This window comes from Periplaneta americana, chromosome 9, assembly GCF_040183065.1.
Source record: "Periplaneta americana isolate PAMFEO1 chromosome 9, P.americana_PAMFEO1_priV1, whole genome shotgun sequence".
Classification (NCBI taxonomy): domain Eukaryota; kingdom Metazoa; phylum Arthropoda; class Insecta; order Blattodea; family Blattidae; genus Periplaneta; species Periplaneta americana.
The window spans coordinates 154,989,049-155,014,990 of record NC_091125.1 but is presented as its reverse complement, the minus strand read 5'-3'; the positions used below and the strand labels follow the sequence as shown (position 1 = coordinate 155,014,990).

At 37.3% G+C, this 25,942-nt stretch overlaps 1 protein-coding gene and 1 non-coding gene across 4 annotated transcripts in view; one reads left to right on the top strand and one right to left on the bottom strand.

Moving 5' to 3' along the window:
* Positions 1–25,942, bottom strand: part of LOC138706642 (serine/threonine-protein phosphatase 4 regulatory subunit 1-like) — a 439,770-nt gene that overhangs the window by 345,452 nt on the left and 68,376 nt on the right. The gene's annotated exons all lie outside the window — the stretch shown is intronic.
* TRNAF-GAA (transfer RNA phenylalanine (anticodon GAA)) lies at positions 13,306–13,377 on the top strand. The gene has a single exon. It is a non-coding gene; the product is annotated as a tRNA-Phe (tRNA).

Sequence of the window (25,942 nt, the reverse complement as noted above, 5' to 3'; positions counted from 1 at the left end):
AGCAAAGGCTTACAAACAAACAGTTTACTTGTGTCTTTGCTTTCTCCTTTCTTCAGGAGAAAAAAACTTGCATTGGCAAAATTTGTCTTAGAGAAGATAATTAGTAATAAACAAACTAAAAGCAAAATTCTAGATATATAGCAGAGTGGATACGGCATGTACTACGGATGAACAATAACAGATTACCAAGGATTTTTCTACACTACACAACAGCTAGCAGAAGACATCTGTGATTACTGCTGAAAAGATCGCAAACCAATAAAATATTGGCACAACTCTGGAGTTGGAACGGAACCAGAAAGAGCAAATCCATGACGATGATGATGGTGATGATGATAAATCCGCAAATAGAGTGGTACTTATGAGAGTGTGATATTGTCTTTAAAAGTTTATTTCTCGCATACTGAAACCTGCTCCTGACCTGAGCCAACTACTAAATCAAAGGAATTTAATCACTTTATAAACAAATTTGCTATTTTTACCCCTCTGTCCCCTAAACAAGCATGTTTCCAACGCAGTACTGGCTAATACTGCGCAGACAGCAAATCTCGCCTCCCTCCCCCGAAAACCCTACTTGCATGAATATCATTCTGTTAAAACAGTGGTCGGCATTTTTATACCTTCAGCCATTCTACAGTAAACGCAGCAAATCTGTCTAGTTCATTTCCTTCGTGTGCTAAACGTGAATCAACCCTGCCGGTACGGGTGAACTAGAGGATGGGAGTTGAGAAGTCGCGTTCTACAAGTACTAAATCGACTACACTTGCCGAGCGCTGTGTTAAAATATCGTCGTTGTTCCTGCAATAACTCCTATGTGACATATTTATCGATTTTCAGAATTTTGCTCTATTAAATAACTTAAATAGTGTTACAGCAAATAATAAAAATCTCCTATATGTAATTATATTTGTTTCGAAAATGTAATAATTCACAGTCTCCTATGTACGGCTGCCGTAAGATGAATAAATGTGTTTATCCTTCCTCCTGAAAGATTTTATATTTTGCACATAGGAGTTACTGCAGGAACGACGACGGTATACTTCACAGGTCTTTATGTTCTCCAGGTTGCAAGAACTCTAAATATAAGTAATGTCGAATTGATTATTTAAAAAAAGAAGTTCATTTTCGTAAAGAGAAAAAGTACACCTAAAATACAATTTCATACTGATGACCAGTATTTTCCTCACTCCACAGGAGGCCGGACCGTGTTCAAGGCATGTGCGTCCGAGAAACTCCCCAAATGCTGCAACGTGCGGAAGCCTCGTTATGCGGTTAATGTTGTACATCCTTTCGGACGCGCGCATGCGCATGGTCGGCTGCTACCGAGGGAAGGGCTAACGCTCTCCATGCCAACTGCACGTGGTTCAAGGCTCTGCGGGCTGCATGCGTCGGGTTCGACCCTGATGTATAGCGATGATCCCCTTGATCATTAATCTCCAATTCTAAACACATTCCGACTGTGAAACTATCTAGGATTCAAGTTATCAGAGATGAGAAAACATTTTTCCCCAAAAGAAGATTCTACACGTACTAAGGAAATACTACCATTTAAAACTTGCAGTGTTCAGCACAGTCGAAATTTGAAGATTTTTGCACCATGTCATAGGTGAAGACAATCAACAGAAAATGCGTTAACAGACGTCAAGCAAGGAAACGGGAACCGACTGCCTTGGATTTGCTACTACAAACGAGTTAGAGCTACTGCCCACCGAACTCTGACGGACTCTGACCTATTACCCTGTTCTAACAGATTCATCAGAGCTGTTACTCTGCTCTTCTAACGGGCCTATCAGAACTACTACACAGCTGTCCTAACGGGCCCAACAGAGCTCTACCTGTTCTTCTAATGCACAGATCAGGGCTACTACACAGCTCTTCTAATGGACCCATAAGAGCTACTACACAGCTCTTCCAATGGACCCATAGGGGCTACTACACAGCTCTTCCTATGGACCCATCAGAGCTACTACCCCAGATCACATACATAAGTGATCAGAGCTACTACACAGCTCTTCTAATGGAGCCATAAGAGCTACTACACAGCTCTTCCAATGGACACATAGGGGCTACTACACAGCTCTTCTAATGGACCCATCAGAGCTACTATACCAGATCACATACGTAAGTGATCAGAGCTACTACCCAGCTCTTCTAACGAGCCCACAGCTACTACCCAGCTCTTCTAACGAGCCCATCAGAGCTACTACCCAGCTCTTCTAACGGGTTCAACAGAGCTATTACCCAGCTCTTCTAACGGGCCCAGAGCTACTATCCAGCTCTCCTAATGGGTTCAACAGAGCTACTACCCAGCTCTTCTAACGATCCCATCAGAGCTACTACTCAGCTCTTCTAACGGGCCCATCAGAGCTACTACCCAGCTCTTCTAACGATCCCATCAGAGCTACTACTCAGCTCTTCTAACGGGCCCATCAGAGCTACTACCCAGCTCTTCTAACGGGTTCAACAGAGCTATTACCCAGCTCTTCTAACGGGCCCAGAGCTACTATCCAGCTCTTCTAACGGGTTCAACAGAGCTACTACCCAGCTCTTCTAACGGGCCCAGAGCTACTACCCAGCTCTTCTAACGATCCCATCAGAGCTACTACCCAGCTCTTCTAACGGGTCCATCAGAGCTACTACCCAGCTCTTCTAACTGGTTCAACAGAGCTATTACCCAGCTCTTCTAATGAACCCGTAAGGGCTACTATACAGCTCTTTTAACGGGCCCATCAGAGCTACTATCCAGATCATCTAACGGGCCCAACAGAGCTATTACATACTTCTTCTAACGGACCCAACAGAGCTACTACACAGCTCTTCTAACGGGCCCATCAGAGCTACTACACAACTCTTCTAACGGGCCCATCAGAACTAATATACAGCTCTTCTAACGGGCCCATCAGAGCTACTACACAGCTCTTCTAACGGGCCCATCAGAGCTACTACACAGCTCTTCTAACGGGCCCATCAGGGTTACTACACAGCTCTTCTAACGGGCCCATCAGGGTTACTACACAGCTATTCTAACGGGCCCATCAGAGCTACTACACAGCTCTTCTAACGGGCCCATCAGGGTTACTACACAGCTATTCTAACGGGCCCATCAGGGCTACTACATAGTTCTTCTAATGGGTCCATCAAGACTACACAGCTCTTCTAACGGACCCATCAGAGCTACTACCCGGCTCTTCTAATGGCCCCATTAGAGTTAGTAACCAGCTCTTCCAACGGACCCAGAGCTACTACCCGGCTCTCTTAACAGACTCATCAAAGCTATTACTCAGCTCTTTTAAGAGATAATAATTTTCTTAATAGTAACTGCTGTTACACATTCACAATGCGGACTGCTCTGCACACGCTTAACATAATTTAGCCACGCCTCTTGGGTATTTTTTAAAGTTAAATTAGTCCATGCTCAGGGGAAGTAAACTGCAAGTTCACAGGGGTTACAGCTTCAGCACCTGGGCACTTGGTTGAAATGAGTGCATTGTTTATAAAATTAACATGGAGACATGAGATAATCATTATAATTTACTCTGGCTCTACCCATATCTGATATACTGAATGACTGAAAGCATAATATCTCTCAGGAGATCGATTCTACATCTTCACAGGAACTTGAGGGAATGATGGGAAACCTTAAGCAGAAGCAAAAATGTGCAGAAAAGGACGGCGGGCAGCTTCGTCATGTTCTTGGTTAAATTTGGCGAGTACGTAACATTTTATTAACTGCGGTCACTCAGCCCACATAGTTATCGGTAAGTGTACCGTTGCTACGCATATGAAAGCCACCGTGCTGACGGCCCAAGTTGTATCGAAACACCCTTATAAAGCCTAAGAATAAAGCGTATGTTTGAATTATCCGAATTTTGAAGCTCAAGTTCCAGGGGTGTCGTAAGTCAGAAACTAAAATGGTAGCACAACCTGCGATCCAGTGGACTCTCTGACAATCTCGACAGCTTATGTAATTTCAAGCAGTGTGGTTTCACAAAGTTTATCAATGAACAGAGAAACCATAGTATGTGCATCACTTCACAGCCGGCCTTCAAGTAGAGACGATTCTATGAAAGTTGCCTGACCACTAATCAAGACCGGAGGTGACCGCTGAAAAGAGGGGGATGTTTACAAGAAATTTTTGGAGAAATGAAACCTGTTCCGTATTCGGAGCTGGCCGCTGAGTGCAGGTGGCCATTTCGACAGGCTTCTTATACATTTTAAAGCGTATTACAATATTTTTTATTCTACTCAAAATATTAGGTTAATGGGAAGTTTTAAAACAGCAGTTCTCTGATGTGACCTTTTGAAATATGTATTACAACACATATTTGTTGTATTTATTTTTGGCTGAAAATCGTGTTACTTTGCAATATCTTCCGCGTGATACATACTTTTTCGCGATACTGGGATACATTTCATGATACGGTATTTCTTTATTTTTTTTTTTTTACTGATGAAAAATAATATTTCAGCAATACAACTAATTTCCAAAGGTCAATTTTTTTTTCATGTTATTGAAGGAGAAAATGTGTCGCGCAATTATTTATTTATTTATTATTTTGCTAATAATTATAACATAACATATAATATATACATAAAAAACTTTAGCTCGCCCTGAAAGAGGAGAACTCGTGCTCAGGGGCGGATTCCTGAATTTAAATTAATAAGTATACAATGCAATTTGTCTTATGTCTTATATAATGTTATTGTCATTTTATCTTCTTGCATTGTCAGGTAATGTGCAATTCATTACAACTTTTCAGTACTTGAAGGGTAACATGTTGTATGGTAGCCAATTATTTATCGAAGTAGTATACCGTCAGAGTAATTTAATTATCTTCATTTACAAAGCAATCAAGTTTTGACATGAAAAGCTTAAACCAAATAAAAGGTCATTGCTGCGTACCACGCTTAACATCTTGTCAACAGAGCCCATTTAATTGAACAGATTCATGAAATATTTTATTATTGTTTAAACTAATGGCGGGTACTTGACTGTAATACCAGGTGCGGCAATGAAATACGACTGTTTTCAGATCGCGGCTGATCCTAGCATTTGTCTGTGGAAAAGGAAGTACTGTGTCTATGTGAACTTCAAGTTATGCAATTTCTCCTACGATTGTAGTGGAAGATAATATGGCTAATAAATGATTCGGTGCAGGAAATGTCTGCAAACCTTGTTTCCTAGACACATCATTTCACGATTTCGAGACATCAATTATTGGTCTCCAAGATCTCCTGACCTGACGGCATCCAACTACTTCCTATGGAGATATATTTTGAAAAGTGTATCGAAATAGGCCACACGCCATCATGGAGTTAAAATAAAGCAAAACCATATGCAGATACTTCAAGGCAGATTATAAAAATGTGTTGTCATGGAAGTTATTTAAACAATGTATTTTTAAAAATATGAAGAGATCGATAAATTGCATAGCACTGCAATTTTTTTCCAGAATAGTGTCCTACAAGAAAGCTATGAAAAACCGTCACATTCAATTCCCGCATACTATAATCAAAACAATATAATGTATGGTGAAGTGCCAAAGATCTAAGTGGCTGGTACTACAACGCTACCAATCTTGAACCTGAAGCACTGTTATTTAAAATCGCGATATAAAATATATTCACAACATGGTATTTGAATAAAATGAAATTATTTAGAGTAGCCTGCCTAATCTGATTAATATCGTATCCAAAACTGTGCCAACCTAACAATTACGAAATGATTAACTATTGTGATGTCTAACATGCGTTTACTGGGCGAAGTCAAATTTTATTATACATGTACAGTACGTTCCGTGTAACTAAATAATTAGTATTGTACGTGGCATTAATTTGTAATAAACAGTTCACTTTATGTAAAAAAATATAAAGACATAAATGTTCCATCTTTTTAATATCTATCGCGACATTCATAATAAACCTTAAAATTTTAAATAGATACGAAAACATCGGCAACGAAACTTTCCACACAATTTACTTATTATTCGTTGAACTATTCGTTGTAGAAAAATATTTCATTATTAATATTCGTTCTAATTCAAACAAAGAACCTTCTGTTAAAATTTGTGTACTCAAACCCCTAACACCCTATATTTCGAATGAACTTGACACAGGAATAACACCAGTTAAAGTGAACTTGACACAAGAAAATAAAATATGAACTGAAGCGAAGATTAAAGGAAGAATGGGACAACTGACTCTGGTATTAGAAAAAGATAGTTCTAAAATGCCAAGACGCTTAAGGGAAGTTACAAAACAAAAACGTTATCCTACAAGATTTTATTAGCAATTATATTATTACTTTTGTATGTTGTAGCTATAATAAAGTCTGTAGAACTGGAACAGTCAGAGATAACCTAATATTAATGAGAGCCACTGTATGTTCAGGTTAATTCCGCAACAAATATGGATCCTAATTAGCTCCTTATTATACAAAAGTTGAACAATACAGGTATCATCGATTTAGAAATGTGTATGCATGATAATAGCTTAAGTGCTTATGGTGGTCACAAGATTTCTTTGTAAATAGTATTTTCTGAAAATTTCCTCTCTGGGTAGTTTGAGCTCCTGGGTTCCAACGAGATAACAACACAAACCCCAACCGCGCATGACACTCCGATACAACGACCCCACTGACGCTGGCTGCGTTGAAACCTTCATTCGTCCGCGCTCTAGTAGCGGCGGCAGCTACACAGTAGTACCGTTATGCCACCACGTCGGCGCTAGTTGTCGCGTTTCCACGGATACGGCATTTTCACTCCAAACAAGAAGGAATGAACAGTACTGAAAGCATTCGCCCCTCATGCGACCAACAACTCACAGACAATGTGTGTAGAGGGCAACAGAGAAATATAATATACACAGCGCAAGATTATCATCGCCGCATACGTATTAAGATTACCTCAGGTACAAGCAATGTGTGTGTATTTTGTATTTTTCTATTTTCCTACGTCAAGTTCAGTGGTAACCTTAAGAACAAAATCATTTCACGAAGTAATTACTGAAAGTTGTGTGAGGACTAAGTTCATTTACAGGAACCTGATGTTAATGTGTTCAAAGGAAACGCGTACAAAACTCGTGTCATAAAATGAATGGTACATCCTTTCTCATACTTCGACGCATTCCGAAAAAAATTGAATTCTTATCAAGTAATCTGTCTTAGTAGTATCTTTTCTGTAACTATCAAAACTAGACATACGAAAAGAAAACCCTGACCTGTACTATGCATTGCACACACGACTTTTTTAATACCATAAGAATGGTTGGCTTCAATTTATTAACAGTGCATGTCCACACCTGTGAAGTAACGTCAGCGCGTCTGGCCGCGAAACCAGGTGGCCCGGGTTCGAAACCCGGTCGGGGCAAGTTACCTGGTTGAGGTTTTTTCCGGGATTTTCCCTCAACCCAATACGAGCAAATGCTGGGTAACTTTCGGTGCTGGACCCCGGACTCATTTCACCGGCATTATCACCTTCATATCATTCAGACGCTAAATAACCTAGATATTAATACAGCGTCGTAAAATAACCCAATAAAAAAAATTAACAGTGCATACCCGATGTATGCAAGTTTCATTCTTTTGAAGTAAACCGTAATTGCAATTATTAACTGAATGACGGGATTTCGGACAAAAATCTCAGACACGTCAAACCTTATATTTAGAAAGGAATATGTTTGTGGGGATTTTTTTTTTCTGAGACTATTATTGAGCAAGTTATGACGTTATCAAGAACATTTTAAATGACACTCTATAGTTCCTTTAATACCACCTGAAACATATTTTTGTAACGCTTCGCAATAACAAAATCAATTTGTTTTATACACAAGCACTATGTTTATGGTTACTATGCAATAATTTAATCGTTAATACTTATTGTTAGTCTCTGTCATAAAACCATTTTAATGAAGGAATAAACATGTAACAAGTTCTTAATAGAAAATGAGAGAATTGAGATGATGATGATGATGGTTGTGGTTAGGAGAATGTGGTTTATCACCATTAGCAAAACTTCAAGTTCAAATCATCGTCAGTAGACATCTATCAGATCTTTTTATGTCTCACATGTTCATGTTCTCTGCAAAAAAAAAAAAAAAAAAAAAACATACGGTTTATTTAACGACGCTCGCAACTGCCAAGGTTATATCAGCGTCGCCGGTGTGCCGGAAATTTGTCCCGCAGGAGTTCTTTTACATGTCAGTAAATCTACTGACATGAGCCTGTCGCATTTAAGCACACTTAAATGCCATCGACCTGGGCCGGGATCGAACCCGCAACCTCGAGCACAGAACTCTGCATTTCGCTTCAATTCCAATTACAGCTGACTGAGAAATAGGTGGCCGATTTGGATGAGTTTCGTTAAAAAATGTGCATACCTCTTATTTACGTCTTCTGTCACCATACCCTATCATCAGGATCACAGTTCTCTCGTTTTCTGTTAATAACTTCTTTTTTTTTTTTTTTGTTGATTCCACCAATAAAACTGCTTTCATGAAACAGAGACTAACAGCAAGTATCAACTATTAAAGTGTTACTATAGTAACTATAAGCATAGTGCTCCTGTATAAAACAAATTAAGTATTCCAGAGCGATACAAAAAACATGCTCTTTCACATAATATTAAAAATATATAGAGTGTGATTTAAAAATGTTCTCGACGTCATAATTCCGACAATTTTAGCAAAAATATTTCAATTCCATAAAACAAATTCTTTCTAAATACAAGGTTTGACGTGTATCCAAAATACCTTCATTCAATTTTAATTGCAATTAGGTATGTGTTACTTTTACAAATCCCTGCATAATTAATTGCAGACAAATTCTCATGATATAGCTATTTGTCATAGCTTGTAACATAATAGCTATTTAAGGAAAACGATATTCAAAACTGATATTGTAAGTTATTAGTCACGTATGAAATTCTGATTATATATTTGTCACTTGACAAATAAAGATCAAAGAAGTAAGCCGTCCAGTAACAAAAAAAAATGGGCATTCAATCAGGGGAGGAAAGTTCTTCACACAATTGGATACTCAACAGTAAAAAAAAAAAAAAAAAAAATGTTATTTCCCTAGAATTGTACAAATTGTCAAGAGGCTTTCTTTACATATCAACAGAGCTAGGTCCACAGAAGATTGTAGTGTGTTATTAAAACCACAAAAAATGACAGTGGTGCAAAGTTACCAGGACTCTCTCTCATAAAAAGGTGCAATGTGTCATTTGTTTTGATATCCCTCTGTTTATTTGTCGTGTTAATAGTGAAGTTATTCTTTCGGTTGCGTGGTTACTTTAAACAACGAGTTTTCGTGCCACACTCAACAATTCTAAGAAACAGAAAGATGCTACATCCCAAGAAATTGGGAAAATTCCATAACACTGCAAAATGCTGTGCATGGTATCGCAATAAGAATGGTGTACATATTCCCAGAAAAAACCAAACCCCATTCATTACCGAACACAGTGATATTTTAATGCTTTATAAGTTTCAAGTGACTTTTAAACGATCTTATCCAATAGGACTCATGTAAAATTGCTGATATAGTGAAAGCGTAATATTAATTGGAATAAACCTTAAGTACAATATAATAAAATTATCATATACTGTATGACTCAGATTCAGTTAGTCTTAGTCTTAAATCAAACTGTACATGGCTGCACACTTCATGATATTTGGTAGTAATAGTACAGGGACATCATTTTATTTTTACTAACATTTTTAATATTAACCTGGCTATACCTTTGTATCAACGCCGTTTGCTACCCTCCTCCACGACTGGAGTTCGATGATACTGGCGTAATATACAAACAAATCACTTTACTAGGTATAGGAGGGGAAAAAAAAGTAGTTCATCCATTTACGTAAACTAGAAAATATTGCGCTTTTGAGTTTGATCATTTTCATTAAGTTTTTGTTTAATCAAAATACAGTATAGTATTAACAATGAGTGTTTTTACTCATGAACTGAGCTGTCCATGTGAACGTATTCATTACGCAGTGTATATTATACTGTCTACAGCACATTAGCGTACAATATAGAGAATAAAGTTAAATTGAAAAATAATCATAATACAGATATTTAAACACATTTTTGAAAATAGTGGCCGTTCATTTCGATACAGGCTTCAGTTCTAATGTGCATATTATCGCAAAATAGACTACTATACCTAATCCCAATTACCAGTTTCGACCTTCGTACTAGTAACTCATGTTGAAATAATTCTGTACCTACTCTATAAAAGAGTACCTTACGTACTGTAAATTCAATCTTCACTTCAGCCCGATCCGAAAAGATAAAATTATTCAGACATACTATCTACTGTCCGTCCAAGTGGTAATGTCGTAGGGTCGTAGAAAGGGAGGAAATCGCGTGACAGTTAATTACTTAACGAGGCCCTTTTATTTAAGTTGTTTTAAACAGTTGTATAATATTACGTAGATGTCCAATTCCTAATAGAAATTAATGTTCTCACAAAAGAGCTAAGACGACAACCCCGCCACTAGCTGGTCGAATAAAAGCAGGTGGGTAAACCGGGATACGACGTAGGCAAATGGACGACAGTACCTGTGCGAAAATGATTCAATATTGAAAGCTCTTTCGTCACTGGAAAACGCGAACATATTTTTGGAACGTACTGTTTACTATGACCGTAAGGCTACTATGACTGTATATGCGGTCTTGGATCTGTGTGCAGGACGGTTGAACTTCATTAGCAGAAGGGGTGGGAATGAAGTACATTAAAAAACTCAGGTATAATAATAATTGAAGTAAAAATAAAATGATGTCCCTGCATTTGTGGACATTAAAATATACAAACTACCAACATGACCTTTGGTGGTGGAAAATTCTAGCCCTAGTCTTTACACTTCGGATAATGGAAACGTAAAGGGCTTACTGGCCACTACTGCCGCGATCGTATGCTGACAGCTGCGTACTACCACTAGGCAATTATCGCTTCACAAATCACTGCGATTAAAAATGTATGAAGGAACTTCTTTTAACACTGTTTATGCACACGGTTCCGCTGCGTGTTTTCCGCTAGGTCCATGTCCAGTGTATAATTTTCTACGAGAGGCGGCGATAATTGAGATCAAGGAAATTATTATACATATACTCAAGGTCGAGATAGCAACGCCACAAAGGAGGAGAACGAACGCTTTTGTCAATAGTCGCCAGACTATATTTGGATACATTTACAAGCTCGCATAAAATTGCACGTTCTTCGATAAACAAAAATTTCTTAAAATTCATTCGACTCTTTATAAATTCGATACTTCAGCAATGTTGTTCTTAGGCAGGGAACAAACAGCATACAGCATGATTATAAAAACAGAGATTTAAAGAATTTGGTCACATTGAAGCCAGGGATATGCTTTTGGCTAAAGTTTTATCGTAAAAATCGCCAAAAGATGATTCTGAAAGCGTATTCTCACCTTACTCAGACATTTTGGGTGATATTCAGACATTTCTTTAGCCCGCGCTACGAGCGTGCTAAACTAGCCCCGGCTATCGACTGGTTACTTCTACAGGATTCAAATCATATCGCTAACACTGGTTTATGAATACGAAAAACGTTAGTTCGCTGATCATCCACAGGAAGCCCGCGCTAAGAATGTCTATGAATACGGCCCGTAGAGTCCAACAAGGGATGACGAATCAAGCCATGTGTTGCACATCACGAAATCAAACAAAGCTGTTCGATCCACAACAATTCGTACTACAGCATTTCACTCTTAACAGAAATATTCACTCTGGCACTATAATCAAGAACCGGTATCAATGTATACAGAAGTGTCCAATCTGTATTGTGACAAACATTTAGCCATCTGAGGGAAAATGGTTCCAGGACCCTCCACGGATCTTCAAGTCTATTTATTTATTTTAGTAGGTTATTTAACGACGCTGCATCAACTACTAGGTTATTTAGCGTCGATGAGATTGGTGATAGCGAGATGATATATGACGAGATGAGGCTGAGGATTCGCCATAGATTACCTTGCATTCACATTACAGTTGGGGAAAACCTCGTAAAAAACCCAACCAGGTAATCAGCCCAAGCGGGGATCGAACCCGCGCCCGAACGCAACTTCAGACCGGCAGGCAAGCGCCTTAACCGACTGAGCCACGCCGGTGGCTTCAAGTCTATTATATTATAAAATGAAGTACAGTAGTGGCAAAAAAAAACCGGTCCAACCCTTGTAGCTGATTTCAGAGCCTTGTTCACTCCAGAGCACGACAGACTGTAACTAAGACTTTCGTGGTTCGAATCCTGCCTGAGGAGGAAGCTTTTTTTGTTCCTTATTCAAATTTATCCCCAATACTTTTCGATTGCAGCGATATTTTACTACTTAATTAACTTATTAATCCCAGAAAATGAATTTTACCAGCAATCGAAAAGTATTGTGGATAAATTTGAATAAGGAACAAAAAAAAGTTTCCTTCCCAGGCAGGATTCGAACCACGAAAGTCTTAGTTACTAGTCTACCGTGCTCTGGAGTGAACAAGGCTTTGAAATCAGCTACAAGGGTCGGTCCGGTTTTTTTGCCACTACTGTACGTATACAATTAGATTGTTCGCTATTTGTTGCTCACAGTGCCAAAGTGTAGCTCCGTGAGACATCAGGTTAACTTGAACGTTCTGACACGACGTCAGAGGATCATTATATACGTTAGAAAAATCACGATCCGATTCCCTACACATCACATCGTTCCCATCAGTGCACGGCAAATTTCAAATTTTGTTTTTTAAATCTTGTTGAATTTTTTTTTCAAATGTATTCGATCCGCGTGGGTGGAGGACCCACTGTACTCTGAAGTCAATGTACACGTACTGCAGAGACCTGTTTCTTAAACAAGTTGTACGAGTTCTAATGAAAAGTTAAAAGTTTGACGTATCAAGAAATGAAAAATTTGGCAGGATGGCAATTCAGAACAGAGCTTCACAGCAGAAAATGAATGAAATTAATCTGGTGCATTCTAACTAGTAATAATAAGAAAATTTATATTTAACATTAGAAAATTATATATTATTTTATTTTAATGTACCGAAGTACATATGATATTTACATGCAGATATTCTGCGTCATCATACGATGAAATGCGTAAATCACTCCGTGATTTAAGACGGCGCTTATTCCGTCGGATCCCGGCCAACTAGTCACTCATTACGAGTGCACCTCAGCACATGTGTGGACGTCGGTCCTAGGTTCATAGATATCTATGACGTAGTGCAGAGGGCGGCCACTAGAGGGAACCCAAAGAGTTAGAACTTAAAACTGAGACGATTCTTCCGACGCCGGGGTGGAATCCGGTGTGGCTTAGTGGATAAAGCGTCAGCACGAAGAGCTGAAAACCCGGGTTCAAATCCCGGCGCCGGAGAGAATTTTTCTCCGCTCCATTACTCTTTCATCGGTTGGAAAACTAGTTAATCCCTGGGAAAACACTGTATGCGCTCAGTGGCTTAAGGCTTGTCACTTGTTCCGACTATTTGCACCACATGGTTGCTCAACATAACAGTTTACATGACATTCATTTACATTTTACAACAGCACGCACTGATAGGCAAACGCTAAATGGTGCTGAGTACTTATCAGTGCACGGCAACTTTTCTGGAAGAGTGAATTTAGTCAACTCTTTGGTATAAAATCACTTCCCTTTCTGGTAAAAGCTGTTCTAGGTCTAATATTTTTGTAGATGTTAATGTTACTTACTTACAAATGGCTTTTAAGAAACCCGGAGGTTCATTGACGCCCTCACATAAGTCCGCCATCGGTCCAGTCTCTAGCAACATATCCCACCTCCCTCAAATCCATTTTCATATTATCCTCCCATCTACGTCTCGGCCTCCCTAAAGGTTTTTTCCCTCCGGCCTCCCAACTAACACTCTATATGCATTTCTGGATTCGCCCGTACTTGCTACATGTCTTGCCCATCTCTAACGTCTGGATTTAATATTCCTGATTATATCAGGTGAAGAATACAATGCGTGCATTTCTACGTTGTGTAACTTTCTCCATTCTCTTGTAACTTTATCCCTTTCAGCCACAAATATTTTCCTAAGCACTTTACTCTCGAACACCCTTAGCCTCTGTTCCTCTCTCAAAGTCAGTCCAAGTTTCATAACCATAAAGAACAACCAGTAATATAACTGTTATATAAATTCTAACATCAGCTTTTTCCAGAGCAGACTGGATGACAAAATCTTCTCAACCGAATAATAACAGGCATTTCCCATACTCATCCTGCGTTTAATTTCCTCCCGAGTGTCGTTTATATTTGTTACTGTTGCTCCAAGATATTTGAACTTTTCCATCTCTTCAAAGGATAAATTTCCAATTTTTATATTTTTATTTCGTACTATGTTCTGGTCACGAAACATAATCACATACTTTGTCTTTTCGGGATTTACTTTCAAACCTATTTATTTACTTGCTTCAAGTAAAATTCCCGTGTTTTCCCTAAGAGTTTGTGAATTTTCTCCTAACATATTCACGTCATCCGCATAGACATGCAGCTGATGTAACCCATTCAATTCCAAACCCTCTCTGTTATCCTGAACTTTCCTAATGGCATATTGTAGAGCAAAGTTAAAAAGTATAGGTAACAGTGCATTTCCTTGCTTTAGCCCACAGTGAATTGGAAAAGCATCAGATAGAAACTGACCAATACGGACTCTGCTGTCTGTTTCACTGAGCCACATTTTTAATCAATCGAACTAGTTTCTTGGGAATACCAAATTCAATAAGAATATTATATAAAACTTCTCTTAACCGAATCATATACCTTTTTAAATGTGTGAATTAACTGATGTACTGTACCCTTATAAGTTACTCCCATTTTTCCTCCAATATCTGTCGAATACAAAAAATCTGATCAATAGTCGATCTATTAGGCCTAAAATCGTACTGATGATCCCCAATAATTTAATCTACACATGGAGTTCATTTTCTCAAAAGAATACTGGACAAAATTTTGTACGTCAACAAAAGTGATATTCCTCCAAAAGACGTTAATGTTAACTTTTTATTAAATCCCTATTTAGATTTTCACATCAGAAACCATTTCTCTGGGCTATAGAAATTCCTTCGGGGCAGCTAGAGTGACTAATGACCTAGGACGTGAGTTCTACCTGGTCTTCCCCAAATTCAAAATGAATCCCGGGACAAATTTCTCTGAACACCATTCCGCAATCATTTATCCCACCAAAGCTAGATAACCATCTAGACCTCGTTGATATAGTACCATTAAATAAACATTTAATAATGAGAAATATGTTTAAAGACGTATGTAGTATTTGTGGGTATGAAAAAGGAATTTGGTAAGAGACGATTTGAATAAATTTATGGGGATACTGAAGAAATTTGGTGAGACTGGAAAGGGATATGGGTATTCAGTAACCTTTATACGAAACTAGTCGAAGTCAGGATAAAAGAAATGCCAGAGGGAATTAGAATAGGGAGAGGAATAAGACAAGAATGTCCTCTATCAACTACCCTGTTCAAAAAAGGAGGATTTAGTAATTTTTAGTTGGTTATTTAACGACGCTGTATCAAATACTAGGTTATTTAGCGTCGATGGAATTGGTGATAGTAAACTGATATTTGGCAAGATGAGTCCGAGGATTCGCCACACATCTGACATTCACCTTACGGTTGGAGAAAACTTCGGAGAAAAAACTCAACCAGATAATCAGCCCAAGCGGGAATCGAACCCACGCCCGAGCGCAACTTCAATCGGCAGGCAAGCGCTCCAGCCTACTGAGCTAAGCCAGTGGCCTGATTTAATAACTGTTTTCAGAACATGGGAGCGGTGATAATAGGAAGCCAAATGAAGTGTATAAGATTTGCTGATGATACGGCGTTCTTAACAGAAAAGGAGATATTACAAGATATGAAACTGGAGCCAAATGACAGCTGTGAGCAGTATGGAATGAAGATAAATGCGAACAAAACTAAGACCTTGGTTATCGGAAGAAGAATACAGGAGCGTCTTCTGAAAAAAGAACTAAGGAAGATATTAGTGAACTGCTTTGTGTGGAGTGTGGCATTGTATGGGGAAGAAACATGGACATTACGACGAAGTGAAGAAAAATGACTGCAAGCATTTGAAATGTGGATATGGAGAAGAATGGAGTGTGTGAAAAGGACAGACAGAATAAGAGTGGATGAAGAAAGAATAATGGTGAAACTGATCAAGAACTTCTAGGAACGGTAATGTCTGAACGCTGACAAATTCAAAATGAGAAATTGTACTGTATGTAACACAGCTTACTCTACATGGAGACGAAGACTTCATTTTCCTTTTCTTAATGTATCAACAGTGTTACTTAAATTAATTTCGTGTTATTTGTTACGGTCCCCATGAAACTTGATGTGTAAAACTAAGATACATACAACAGATACAAAAATAAATTACTGTAGAAGAAACAAATGTGTGAAAGTAAAGCAAATGAAGTCGCATTTAAGAATTTCATTTAATTACTCTCAACCTAAGAAAATAAAGTAGTGCATTTCGATGTATTTTTAATCCTTAGCATTTTTTCTATGAAACATACAAGGGAAGATAGTACATACAAATAATCAATTTTCCATCTTAAATCTGTATGTATAGTACGTAAACTGTGGTACACGGTGTATAAGTTTATTTATAACAGGAACAGGTTTTTAATCAATACTAACTTGGTCTCATAATAAATAAATCAATACAATAAATAAATCAGGAAGAAAATCGTTTCCCGATTTTTGACATAAGGAGAAAATAAAATCCGAGTAACCGTGTGACAGACATCACTGGACACACGACAACGGCAACATCACGGTCACACTCTACTCCGTAGAATGAAAAAAGTGAAATAATTTAAGCTGATTTTTAGTAAATCGCCAGTTTGTATTTTTTAACTAAACAAGACCCATTAATAATTTATTAGTAACAATGAGAACATATACACATGGCTTTACTGAATACAAATAAAATCTGTCCAGTAACTTAGAACAGTGTGGTCCAACCCACGGCCCTCGTACTGATTTTACTGGCCCTCTTACATTTTTTAAAATCTATACTAATAATAAATCTGTAGCCGAAATTTTTCTGGTAATTTTCGATTTTCCAAAAATAATTGGTCCTAACATATATAATTAACCACCCTGAAACCGAAAATCGCTTTTTTTGAAATTTTTGTTTGTATGTCTGTCTGTCTGTATGTTTGTTACCTTTTCACGCGATAATGGCTTAACGGATTTCGATGAAAATTGGAATATAAATTAAGTTCGTCGTAACTTAGATTATAGGCTATATGGCATTCAAAATACATTATTTAAAAGGGGGGTTATAAGGGGGCCTGAATTAAATAAATCGAAATATCTCGCTTATTATTGATTTTTATGAAAAATGTTACATAATAAAAATTTATTTAAAAGTCATTTCCTATAAGTTTTATTCCTTGAAAAATTTTGATAGGACTGATATTTAATGAGATAAATGAGTTTTAAAATTAAAATAACTGCCATCTAAGGCCGTGTAATGAATTAAAAAACAAATGACTTCGTCTATAAGGGGCCTTGGACAGCAACAATCGAAAGCTATGAAAGACAGCCTACAGATAATGTTTCTGCGTTTCTATGAAGTAATATCAGAAGCTTAATTAACCGATTTGTATAATTAATTATTAATTCACCATTGGAAAGTGTAGTTTCTCTAGATGAACATAATGCTATAATGTTATCACAGTAACTCCTGAGTGAATCGAGGAAAGGTAAGATTAAAATAGATTCTTATGCACAGAAAACTTGATAGGCTATTCTGTATATTCGTTTCCTGTATTTCCTAAACTAATTTTTATGACCAAATGAGTGGTCTCTGGATCAAAATGATCGCATTTTAATTTTTTAATTAAATTTAAATTAAGTAACATATAAACGATTTATCCTTATATCAAACACGAATGTTCCCTGGATCAAATGTCCTATTTTAATTATATAATTACTTTATATTTATTTCTAACGGGTTCAGCGGAGCGCACGGGTACGGCTAGTACTGTATATAATTGTAAGTTAAATTTCAGTACGAAATTTTAAATTCAAATCTTGAAGTTTCTGATAGATGGAAATTCATTCAATTTGAGTTTCAATACGTTGTAGTGTAAGTACCAGGTCCTTTTAGACTATTGATTTTTACAAAAAAAAAAATCTGATTATACAAACTGAAATACAACTAAGTAATATTTAAACTAAATTGATTAACAGAACTGTCAAAGGCGCAAGAATCTGCTTAAAGTTGTGTCATTTCTAGCCTTTAGTATACTCATACTTATATGATTTGGGACTGATTTAGCATTCACCCAAATATTTAAATTTGAAATTGGAAGGTAGAAACCAAAATATCTTCCATCCCCACGGATATATTGAAGGATTTCGTAGTAAACGTAATGTAATGCAAACTACCTTAAAAGCAAACAGGAAATCATAAGTGATGAAATCAAGAACAGACTTCGACGCCCTAAAGTCAAAACTTAACACTTTTCAACAGCCCCGTGGAAACTTATCGTGTCCCCTGGCCTTCGAATGGAGTTTTGTGACTTCAATTTAAAGTTGTACCTGCTTATCATTTACTCCACATTTCCACTAAAAGTCATTAATAGAAACTTCAATTTACTCATTTTACACACCTTACAAATTGTTAAAAATGGATTAGCATTAGATGCAAATACATTTCACTCGTTTAATAAACAGACTGGCAATTTGGCACAAAACATTATGAAAACTTCAACTAATTTACTCATTTGACACACTTTAAAATTAGGAAAGTTAATGTGATTGGTACTGTTTTTTGACACAAGTTTTTCAATGTCCACTTTAAACTCTGCGAGGGAAGACTCTGACTTGATTCTAGTGCTGCATTTTCAATGCCATTTCTCGTTTTTTATTTAATTTCTGAAAAAGCATTTCACACACATGTACTTACTTACTGGCTTTTAAGGAACCCGGAGGTTCATTGCCGCCCTCACATAAGCCCGCCATAGGTCCCTATCCTGTGCAAGATTAATCCAGTCTCTATCATCATATCCCACCTCCCTCAAATCCATTTTAATATTATCTTCCCAGCTATGTCTCGGCCTCCCTAAAGGTATTTTTCCCTCCGGCCTCCCAACTAACACTCTATATGTATTTCTGGATTCCCTCATACGTGCTACATGCCCTGCCCATCTCAAACGTCGGGATTTAATGTTACTAATGTCAGGTGAAGAATACAATGCATGCAGTTCTATGTTATGTAACTTTCACCATTCTCCTGTAACTTCATCCCTCTTAGCCCCAAATATTTTCCTAAGCACCTTATTCTCAAACACCCTTAACCTCTGTTCCTCTCTCAAAGTGAGAGTCCAAGTTTCACAGCCATATAGAACAACCGGTAATATAACTGTTTTATAAATTCTAACTTTCAGATTTTTCTGACAACAGACTGGATGATAAAGCTTCTCAACCGAATAATAACAGGCATTTCCTATATTTATTCTGTGTTTAATTTCCTCCCGAGTGTCATTTATATTTGTTACTGTTGTTCCAAGATATTTGAATTTTTCCACCTCTTCAAAGGATAAATGTACTGCCAAATAATGATAACACTTCAAATGAGAATTTACACAGTTTAGGAAAATGAGGAACATGACATTTTTTGGTCTGGAAGAACGGGTAAGTCTGAAAATCACAAAACTCCATTCAAAGGCCAGAGGGCAAGGTAAATTTCCATGGGGTTGTTGAAGAGTGTAAGTTTTGACTTTAGGGCGTCGAAGTCTAGGAATCTGTTAATCTGCAAATTGATTGTTAAAACTGTCACATTAGTCACTCTATCTTATATAATGAAAAAGTATAAACACGCTGCCACACAGTCTATCAGCCAAGGGTAGGCAGTTCGTCCACAACTTGATCGCCATGGAATTGTTAAGACCTAATCCAGCTGCTTAACCTGAAGCATCCAGATCACGATGCTGAGGGGCAGTGGGTTGGTTCTAAGGAGACAGCAGAGGAGGAGGTGGAATCCGGACCACGAGCCAGCTTGCAGGTACAGGTTTTAAATCCTTACCTCTTAGCTTTAAATTGTAGCATTTAACACTGCACACCGGTGACGTCATCGATTTCCTGTCCGCTGCGCTCTTGTTTTACTTTTCGTGACAGGACCGTGATCAAAAGGGAAGAATCAAATCCCGGACATTTAAAATAACGGAAAATCGTGCTAGGCTCACGAGCAACGAACCTGTTTGCCTTTTATTACAATAGAAGTTACGAAATAATAGTCGGAAAAAATTCTATTCACGAGATCCGTCACCACGGTTGCTAGATTGGGCGACTTATCGCAATTTAATCTACGTAAGAGGGGCAATCGGCAAGTAATAAAATTATCAAGTCGCAGAGTCGCTCTTTAGGCTATCTCAAAAATCGAAAGGACGAAATTAGGCTACATTTAATTTTATTTTACAAGTTTACAATGGATTATTCATAGGTTTTCAGATGATTTTTTAAAAACGGAAGTCACTGTTAACAGCATCGCTGCAACATTCTTTAAATTATCTTCTTTGTATTCTATGACCAATATCTTGCATTGTGACGTCACATCAGAAGGCTGCAAAATAAGTTAGGCCCTTAAGCCTATTATCGTTCACGGTTCGAACGTTTTATTTGTATTTAATTATTGTAATATATTATTATTTTTATTTTATTATTATTATTATTATTATTATTATTATTATTATTATTATTATTATTATTATTATTGCACTGATAGTGCTAACTGCTAATAATATTTTAATGAGTGAAAAAACACGGCAATAAGAAACAATATCACAGAGCCTGGGAGAATTTTCCTAATTTAAAAACAAGTTAAAAGTTTTCATATATTACGTGTTACTAATGACGACAATTTTATAATTATCACCAATATTGCATTGCATTTCAATTCCAAATCCGAAAAATTAAAGACGATACAGCTTATTCCTAAATATTGGGTATATATTTCAAGATAAAAAACCCCTCTGATTACAATTAAAACGACTTTAGGCTACATGCAATTCATTAATCAGTCATTAGTAGGCCTATTCAGAACAATCTGGCAACCCTGTCCGCCACATACCTCCGTTGTCTCTAAGAGTGCGGAAGCTGGTATTACTTGTAAGACATGTGATGTATCCATTGAAAACGTCACTCATTGCACCGTCCTATTGCAGACGCTGCTGTAAAGCGAAGTGTGTGTAATATTTTTCAATATGTCATACGCTATATTTATCTGGGCTTCTACATCGCTAGCGAGAAATTTTCTCCTTTTTAACAATAAGCAATTCTTTTTTAGCTTATCAGTTTTGTTACTATTAATAACTGTACTGATATAATATTATAAATGTTACCAAAATGTTGCTCTTTTTAAGCAAATTATTTTCTTATAGGCCTACCTAATTGATTTTGCTAACATCTATAATAGTGTCTTTCATAAATAATTGATCATTCGAAAACTTTACCGACAGGGATAATTCTATGACAAGTTATATTATCCTTGCCAATAAAAATATTTCCTGTCGCCATAAAGCCAAACTAGTCACAAATGTGCCCGCTAAACACCGTGTGCATTTGCATTTGGTATACTCGTGAGTAGGCATCCTACGCAACGACACATTGTTGATGTGGGATAGAGAGGCAAAATCGGAGTTTAAGTCTCCTACAAATTCCTTGGCCTCCGCGATCTCCAGACCTAATTCGCCTGGACTTTCTTTCAGTATATGGGGATTTGTTAAAGATCGTGTGTATGCAGCTAAACTACGAACAATCCCTGAATTGAACGGAAATTAATTATACGAAACAAATTTCTTTAAGTACCTAGACTGAGTCAGCAAAGAAAATATTTTCAGAATAGACCTTTCGGTATTCCACCGTGTGCCGTAACTTTACATTTCGAAGTAACAGCATTCGTTTTAGGTAAGTGAACTCCTAAAGCAGTCTTACTATATCTATTAATCAATAGATCAAAATGAGATGTGTAGGCCTACGTTATCATTTGCAACATGTTAAATATGCGTAAAATTTATGAGAAAGGATGTGCACTTTTTGCGATACTTTTTTTTTCATAATTGTATTCCTTGCGATTTCAAAATTGCCCTAACCTTGTTTAAAATTGTCATAACCTTGCAATAAATGTACCTATATAAGATTTACATGAAACAAAAATAATTCTACTCCCAAAAGTTCTGGATTTTTTAAAGCAAAAAGCAGCGAATATGTTTAAATATAACCTCCATGTTGTTCCTAAAACATTCATAGCCTTCGGAATGAAGAAAGTTCGTAAGCAAATCAAGCTTTCATGTATAACTCCCTGTAAAGTTGATTTGAATAATTTCGAGGGAAAAATTGTTCCGGGGCCGGGTATCGAACCCTTTGGTTTAACGTACCAATGATCTACCAACTGAGCTATCCTGAACTCTACCAGACACCAATCCAATTTTTCCCTCTATATCCACAGACCTCAAAGTGGGCAACCAACATTGAGTGCACATTAACTCCGTGTGACTTAAATTGTGACTAACGTTTAAGTCACACGGAGTTAGTGTGCACTCAATGTTGGTTGCTTGACGGTTGTCAGCCCACTTTGAGGTCTGTGGATATACAGGGAAAAATTGGATCGGTGTCTGGTAGAGTTCAGGGTAGCTCAGTTGGTAGAGCGTTGGTACGTTAAAACAAAGGTCCCGGGTTCGATACCCGGCCCCGGAACAATTTTTCCCCTCGAAATTATTCAAAGTTCGTAAGGTCCAATACCGCAAAGCATTCAGAGTTCATCTTTATACTGCTTTGGCAAATTATCTATTCCATTCAAAACAGGACTGGATGAAACCAATTTATCTTTGAAGGTGAAAACACTAAGGGCCGTATTCATAGACATTCTTAGCGCGGGCTTCCGTGGATGATCAGCGAACTAACGTTTTTCGTATTCATAAACCAGTGTTAGCGATATGATATGAATCCTGTATAAGTAACCAGCCGATAGTCGGGGCTAGTAGCGTGGGCTAGCTATGAATAGCACTCTTTAAATTACGAAATATAAAGGCTTAAATAGGATATTTGTAAAATTTACTGAAAAAACCGATACGAAAAAAGACATAGTGAGTGACATATTCAATCTCATTCCTTCGCAAATAGGATGATGTTTTTACTTTTACCTGAACTAATTTCAGCTATTTCAAACATGCTAATGCTCCTCAATAATCCTGCACCTAGTGGAATGAAAGTCTAAAAATCCAATATTGTTCCCAGGCACCGATTTTTGTGGACTTGGCCAGACATGTCTGCTTAAAATCAGACAACTAGCCACGTATTCCGTATCAGCGAGCATGTTATTGAGCGTCGTCTTATCAATTACACCTGCTTGTTTCACTTCGAACCTAGATAGCAAATATACGTGATAAGGGCGGTGCGTTCAGTCTCCACTATTGTCTATCCTAAACAATGCGATAATTTCCGGTAGAACGTGACATCCCAATCTTTATATCCCATTATAAAGCGACCCGTAAAACAATGTACGTATAATATCAAAATCGCACCCAGCCTCGATCCTCGCTCGTTGCCAACGGAAGATCAGTCGTGCTAACTACACGGCAAGGGAGCTCGTCCAGTATTCTAAAACCCTGCATCACAGATGCTGAATCCATTATACATATTATAATGAACCAGAATTTCAACACATTTCCATACTGTAGTCCAGCGACTGTTCAACCGAGGGGAAAGAAAAGCAATTAATGGCAGGCCACGAACAGAAATAATTATGATAAAGTTGTTGTATGAAAATTAAAAAATCCTATTTTGTGTTGAATAAAAACGTAATTAAATCGTTTTCTTTATAAATTGATACAATTCGAATTACTATGTTCTACAATGAAATTCTACTCCACACCTTAGGGCACTGAAGTCTGTAGTGCTCGGAAAAAGTGACACAAGTCAGTTTCCTCAAACCTTTTTTAATAATTTATTGACAACTTACGGAACATCTGTTCGCTTGGAAAAAAAAATACATAGGTATTCCTCCCATTACAATAATTCATACAGAAAAAAATCAAATCGACATAAACCAGTGTAAGTTGTCAATAAATTATCAAAGGTTTGTGAAAAGGTGACTTATGTCACTTTTCCCAAGCACTGCAGAAGTAATGTGAAGAAAAGGAGGGAGCCTCGTCATCAAAACGGTTAAGAAACACTTCATAGTCCATCTCTAATGAATTTTAGAGCCACTTGTTTTCACTTTTAATATACGAAATTCATTCTTGACAACGAATGTTTTCCATAGGTGGTCCTTGAGTTGCAATCTCCAAAATTGGAAATTCCTGATAGCCGACATTCCGTCCACTTCATGCATTTTCCTAGTAACAGTATAAATTAATATAGGCAGCACAAGGTTCTCCTGTTACTTTTTACATCCTACATCAGGAGAAAATCTAGTAAATAATCACATGGCTAGTATGCCTACCTACTGGTATATTCTGTCACAGAGAGCCATTAGCTTCACTACACGATTCTTACATTATATTGCAATATTATGTATGTCATTCAATACAATTTCTGTGTTGCATTTCATATTACAGTACTTATTTACATTCATACTTTTATCATTTTCTTAGTAATTATGATTGGTTCTTTATTTTGCACGATTATTATTATTATTATTATTATTATTATTATTATTATTATTATTATTATTATAGAGGGGCAAAATCGGCGTTTAACTCCTACAAATTCCTTGGTCTTCGCGATCTCCAGACCTAACCCGCTTGGACTTTTTTTTTAGTATATGGGGGATTTGTTAAGGATCGTGTGTATTCAGGTAACTACGAACTATCCTGAACTGAACGGAAATTAACTATGCGAAACAAATTTTTTAAGTACCTAGACTGAGTAAGCAAAGAAAACATTTTCAGAATAGACTTTTCTGTATTCCACCGTGAGCTGTAACTTTACATTTCGAAGTAACAGCATTCGTTTTAGGTAAGTAAACTGCTAAAGTAAAGTCTTACTATATCTATCAATCAATAGTTCATAACATTATAAAATATATAAAAAAAACAATAGCCTACTGAAAATGGGCGTAGGACCGAATCCTTCCGTACTCCAGGTGCCTAGTAGGTAGCAGCTCCGAATTCTGCAGCACAGGTCGGGTAGCGAGCAGGTAAGAGCCTCAATCCTCCCGGCCCTTCTCGGTAACCTCACCTAATTTCAGTTTCAGACGGAGATTCGGTAACTTCCAACGACTTATGCTAACGCTAAAATCCATAGATGTAAATTTCATTTAACACGAAGCTGGTAGCGAAAAATACAAAACATGAGATTTACACACGATTACCACTCCCACTCCAGAAATGAAATAGGAAAATTTTTAGCCCACATATTTGGTTTGCTAATGTTGGACTCTGATATCGTTGGTGACTTTTATCGAGGACTTCATGTCAATGAAGCTTGACTGAGCAAAACTACAAACATTTTGCGACTATTAAACTGAAATCGTACACCGACGAAAACGCACTTTTTTCTCCTTCCGTTTGGGCAGAATTGAGTTACAGTAGGCAGAGAACTACCAACACTTGCGAAAGTTTTCATTGTAAGTACAATAGCCAATTTTATGCATGCAATCCAAACATGCACAGATTTCTAGAAGTTCTGAAGCAAATTCAGTTCGATACCAAAATAACCATTAAAAAAGAAGAAGAAGAAGAAGAAGAAGAAGAAGAAGAAGAAGAAGAAGAAGAAGAAGAAGAAGAAGAAGAAGAAGAAGAAGAAGAAGAAGAAGAAGGGAAGAGTATGTCCACACTACGATTTCATATTACAGCAAGTGGAAAACTTCAAAGCTGGAAAATTTTCAAGAATGGACTATATAAAACTCGTCCCATATAAAGTTAAATGTGGAACTTCGTGAAAGAGAAGAA